Genomic DNA, 6,463 nt, shown 5'->3' with positions numbered 1-6,463 from the left:
AAATAGATCCAGACCATCCTGGCCAACATGGTAAAACCCTGTCTCTGCTAAAAATACAAAAATTAGCTAGGCATGGTGGCGCACATCTGTAGTCCCAGCTACTCAGGAGGCTGAGGCAGGAGAATCACTTGAATCTGGGAGGCGGAGGTTGTAGTGAGCCAAGACTGGGCCACTGCACTCCAGCCTGGCAACAGAGCAAAACTCCGTCTCAAAAAAAAAAAAAAGTGCCCGTAACAGGAGTTGACCCAGAGACCACCTATTTGTCTTTTCTCTATAATTTAGGCTAAGGGCTCCATTTGAAAATGAATATTTTTTGTAATTAAATGTTATAAGACTATCCATGTTTTTGATTTCCATCTCTTTTTATGTTAGTTTGTGTTAAAATTTGTCAATTTCAATAAAATTTATTTTTTAAATTTTATTTTTTATTTCAATAGTTTTTGGGGCAGAGGTGGTTTTTCATTACACGAATAAGTTCTTTAGGGGTGATTTCCAGGATTTTGGTTCACTTGTCACCTGAGCAGTATACATTTTACTCAATATATAGTGTATTATCTCTCATCCCGTCCCACCCTTCTGCCCCAAGTCCCCAAAGTCCATTATGTAATTCGTATGCCTTTGTATCCTCATAGCTTAGCACCCACTTAGAAGTGAAAACATATCCTATTTGATTTTACATTCCTGAGTTATTTCACTTAAAATGCTGGTCTCCAACTGCATCCAAATTACTGCAAAACACATTATTTTATTCCCTTTTATGACTGACTAGTATTCCATGATGTATATACCACATTTTCTTTATGTACTCATTGGTTGATGGGCATTTAGGTTTGTTCCATATTTTTGCATCAATTAAATTTATTGGCATAAAATCATAATATTCTTTAATGATCTTTTTAATGTTAACGGGGTCTATAGTGACATCTTATTTTTAATTTCTGACTTTATTTGTGCCTTCTATCTACTTTTCTTGGAGTCTCATATGGGTTCATTACTTTTAGTAGTTTTTCCTAGAATTAATTTTTGGCTTTGTTGGTTTTCTTTGTTGATGGTTATTTTTTATTTAGTTAACTTTCATTTCTGTATGTTTTCAGGCTTCCTCTATTATTTTTTAATCTTACTGACATACATACTTAGCTCTTTTTCCATCTTTCTCTTTTTCTAATAAAGCTCTAAATTTTTCTTGAGGCATGAGTTTATCTGAAGCTCATAACTATGCCATTTTATCATTCAGCTAAAATGTGTATAACTTTTTATTGTAAATTTTTGTCCTATGGATCTTTATAGAAGTGTATTTTTAGATTCATAAATAGATGAATTTTCCTTTATTTTTTCACTTATATTTCATATATAGCCTAATTGCATCAGGGACAGAAAACATATGATAATGATTTAAAGTCTTAGACATTTTAAAAAACTTACTTTATGGACCATCAGTATTTGTAAATACTCCAAAAAATATACATATGTTCTTGAAAAGAATATAGTATTAGTTCATTCTCATACTGCTATAAGGCCATACCCAAGATGAGGTAATTTATAAAGGAAAGAAGTTTAATTGACTCATGATTCCGCATGGCTGGGGAGTCCTCAGAAAATTTACAATCATGATGGAAGAGGAAGCAAACAACATCCTTCTTCATATGGCAGCAGGAGAGAGAAGAATGAGAGCTGAGCAAAGGAGGAAGCCCCATATAAAACCATAAGATCTTTAGAGAACTTACTATCACAAGAATAGCATGGGGGAAACTGCCACCATGATCAATTACCTCCCACTGGGTCCCTCCCACCACACATGGGGACTATGGAAACTACAATTCAAGATGAGATTTGGGTAAGGACAAAGCCAAACCATATCAAACATGCATTGTTTTGCAGCTATTGGGTGCAAAGTTCTAAAGAAGTCCATGAAGTCAATTTTGTAATTGTATAGATCAAATCTTCTAGATTTTTACTGGTCTTTGTATGTTTGCTCTGTGAGCTGTCACTGAAGCCTTACTCTTTCAGTTGTTTGCTCTGTAAGCTCCCTCTGTGATTGTGTACTTGTCTCCTTTGCATCTTGTCATATTTTGCTTTACATGTTTTGAGGCTATGTTATTGCTGCACACGAATTTCTAGTTACTGTATCTTTGGGAAGAATTGAAAATAGCATCATTATAATAAGGCTTTTAGCCTTGAAGTCTACTTTGTCTGATACTAATGTAGTTTATTTTACTTTAATTTTTAAATTTTTTCTATTTATTTATTTTTTTGCATTTTAGGTGTTGGGGTACATGTGAAGAACATGCAAGATTGTTGCATAGGTACACACATGGCAGTGTGATTTGCTGCCTTCTTCCCCATCACCTACATCTGGCATCTCTCCCCTTGCTATCTCTCCCCAACTCCCCACCCCCCACCATCCCTCCCCTATTGCCCCCCAGCTGACCCCAGTGTGTAGTGCTTCCCTCCCTGTGTCCATGTGTTCTCATTGTTCGACACCTGCCTATGAGTGAGAACATGTGGTGTTTGATTTTCTGCTCTTCTGTCAGTTTGCTGAGAATGATGGTTTCCAGGTTCATCCATGTCCCTACAAAGGACACAAACTCATCGTTTTTGATGGTTGCATAATATTCCATGGTATATATGTGCCACATTTTCCCTGTCCAGTCTATCATCGATGGCCATTTGGGTTGGTTCCAGGTCTTTGCTATTGTAAACAGTGCTGCAATGAACATTCATGTGCATGTCTCCTTATAGTAGAACAATTTATAATCCATTGGATATATATCCAGTAATGGGATTGCTGGGTCAAATGGAATTTCTATTTCTAGTTCCTTGAGGAATCGCCACACTGTCTTCCACAATGGTTGAACTAATCTACGCTCCCAACAGTGTAAAATGTTCCTATTTCTCCACAACCTCTCCAGCATCTGTTGTCTCTAGATTTTTTAATGATCGTCATTCTAACTGGTGTGAGATGGTATCTCAATGTAGTTTTGATTTGCATTTCTCTGATGACTTGTGATGATGAGCATTTTGTAATATGTTTGTTGGCCTCACGTATGTCTTCTTTTGTAAAGTATCTGTTCATATCCTTTGCCCAATTTTGAATGGGCTTGTTTGTTTTTTTCTTGTAAATCTGTTTTAATTCTTTGTAAATTCTGGATATCAACCCTTTGTCAGATGGGTAAACTGCATGGTTAGGAAGAATCAATATGGTGAAAATGGCCATACTGCCCAAAGTAATTTACACATTCAATGCTATCCCCATCAAGCTACCAATGACCTTCTTCACAGAACTGGAAAAAACCACCTTAAACTTCATATGGAACCAAAAGAGAGCCCGCATAGCCAAGTCAATTCTAAGCAAAAAGAACAAAGTGGGAGGCATCACACTACCGGACTTCAAACTATACTACAAGGCTACAGTAATCAAAACAGCATGGTACTGGTACCAAAACAGAGATATAGACCAATGGAACAGAACAGAGGTCTCAGAGGCAACACAACATATCTACAACCATCTGATCTTTGACGAACCAGACAAAAACAAGCAATGGGGAAAGGATTCCCTGTTCAATAAATGGTGTTGGGAAAGCTGGCTAGCCATGTGCAGAAAGCAGAAACTGGACCCCTTCCTGACACCTTACACTAAAATTAACTCCAGGTGGATTAAAGACTTAAACATAAGACCTAACACCATAAAAACCCTAGAAGAAAATCTAGGCAAAACCATTCAGGACACAGGCACAGGCAAGGACTTCATAACCAAAACACCAAAAGCATTGACAACAAAAGCCAAAATAGACAAATGGGACCTAATCAAACTCCAGAGCTTCTGCACAGCAAAAGAAACAGTCATTAGAGTGAACTGGCAACCAACAGAATGGGAAAAAATTTTTGTAGTTTAAAATTTAATGCTTATATGGTGTATTTTTTTGGCTCTTTAAAAAATAAAGGGCAGAAAGACATGCTAATTTCCTGTATCCTTATGCTTTAGATATCTCTTTTGTAAACAACTTAATTTAAAAATATCCAGTTGACACTATGCAAAACACTATGAAGATTCCTCAAAAAATTAAAAGTAGAATTATCCTATGATTCATCAATCCCATTACTGGATATATATCTATAAGAAATGAAGTCTGTATGTCTAAGAGATATCTGCATTCCCTGTTCATTGTAGCATTATTCACAAAAACCAAGGTATGAAATCAACCTAAGTTTTAATTGGCAAATGAACTGATACAGAAAGCATGGTATATATACACACAGTGGAACACTATTCAGCCACAAAAAGAAGAAAGATCTGCCATTTGTGGCAACATGGATAAACCTGGAGGACATAGGCTAAGTGAGGTAAGCCAGGCACAGAAGAAAAATACCACATGATCTCATTTATATGTGGACTCTAACAAAGTTGAACTCATGGAAGGAGAGAATAGAATGGTGGTTACCAGGGGCTGTGAAATGGAAGAGAATTGGTGAAATGCTAGTCAAGGAGTACAAAATTTCAGTTAGGCTGGAGAAGTAAGTTAAGAGATGACTTTTATGACTGGTGACTATAGTTAATAATGTATTGTACCCTTAAAAATTCCTATGAGAGTAGATTTTAAGTCTTCTGAACACACAAAAAAGTATGTGAGGTAATACACATGTCAATTAGCTTGATTTAGCTATTTCACAATGTATACATATTTCAAAATACCATACTGTACACTATAAAAATATACAATTTTTACTTGTCAGCTGAAACCGTATCCAGTTGAAACGATTTGGTCTTTAATTGGAATGACGGGTCCATCTATATTTAATGTAATGATTGACAATCTTACTATGTGACTTCCATTTGTTCCATATGTTCTATGTATATTTTTATCTCCTTTCTTATATTCTTTTGGATTGATAAAGTAGTTTATTATTATATCCCTACCATTAGCTTGGAATTTATATGTTATTATGTAATATGTTACAGTTATATCGTGAATTTTTAATTTATTAAAATCTGAAAATTGTTATTTTGTTCTTCTCTATGATAATACAAAGAATTAAAACACTACATTTAATCTCTTCTGACTTATGTATAATTTCTATATATGCATATACATATGCATATGGGACAATTTATATGGTAGAGATGATACCACAAATCAATGGTAAAAAATAGATCCGTCAATAGATGTTTTGGGGAAACTGGCTGACTGCTATATATGGAAAAAAATAACACTTGATTCCTAACTCACTTCATAAACAAGAATTAACTACAGATGGATTAAAAGCCTAAATGTGAAAGGTGAAATATTAAGATAATTGAAAAAAACCTATGAGAACATCTTTATAAATTTAGGGTAGGAAAGCAGAAACCAAAGTTAAGGATTTCCGTCTAACAAATGATATCACATACATAGCCAACCAAGGGACACTGGTTGGCAGATAATTTTTACAATGTCAATATCTAGAATGCAGAAGAAGCTATTTTTAATGAACAAGAAACATGAAAGATGAAAAGTAAAAAATTATGAGCTGGTAATTTTCAGGTGAGGAAATTTCAATTGATAACAAGTACATGAACTAATACTCAACTTCACTTGCAGTCAGAGAAATACGGATTAAGACAACAAGGAGACACTACCCTATGCCCATAAGATCTGTAAACATTAAAAATTTAAAGAATAGCAAATGTTGGCAAGAATGTTGAGAATCAGCAAATTGTATGTACTTCTTTGATAGTTTAAATGTATCCAGATGTTCTTAGCACAAACCAGTAACATTTAGTAAAATTAAGCATTGTACAATCTAGCAATCTCATTCTTGTGATTTCAGAGACACTCCAGAGACACTGGCATGCATGAAGATGCTCACTACAGCATTGTTAAGGGGCAGGAAAGAATTAGAAGTAACTTAGATGTTCATTAATAGGGGACTAGTTTAAAAAATGGTAGATGCACACTGTAGAATATTATGCTGCAGTTAGAAGCAATGAAAGTAAATAATTGATAAGAACAGCATTGAATGAAAAAGTAAGCACTGAAATTGTATCTATAGCAGAAGTTCATGTATTTAAATAGAAAACGTACATAAAACAATGCTATTTATTTTTCCAAAGGCATACAAATATGAGCACATTTACCAAATACATTAAAATGGGTGCCATTATGAGGTGGAAAGGAATGGGAGAGGGAATCATGATGAAAGGCAAAACACGCTAAAATGACATAAAACAGGACCAGGGTTTATATGGCCCTCTGATGACAAAGTGTTATGAAGGGGCATGATTAACTCAACAGATGAATGGTTAAAAAAAATATAGTACATATACACAATGGAGTACTATTCAGCCATAAAAAAGAAGGAGATCCAGTTATTTGCAATGACATGGATGAAACTGGAGATCATGATGTTAAGTGAAATAAGCCAGAAACAGAAAGACAAGCATTGCATGTTCTCACTTGTCTGTGGGATCTAAACACAATTGAAATCA

This window comes from Sapajus apella, unplaced genomic scaffold (genome assembly GCF_009761245.1).
Source record: "Sapajus apella isolate SASKATOON/1434 unplaced genomic scaffold, GSC_monkey_1.0 scaffold90, whole genome shotgun sequence".
NCBI classification, from domain to species: Eukaryota; Metazoa; Chordata; class Mammalia; order Primates; family Cebidae; genus Sapajus; species Sapajus apella.
This window is presented reverse-complemented; position numbering follows the sequence as displayed.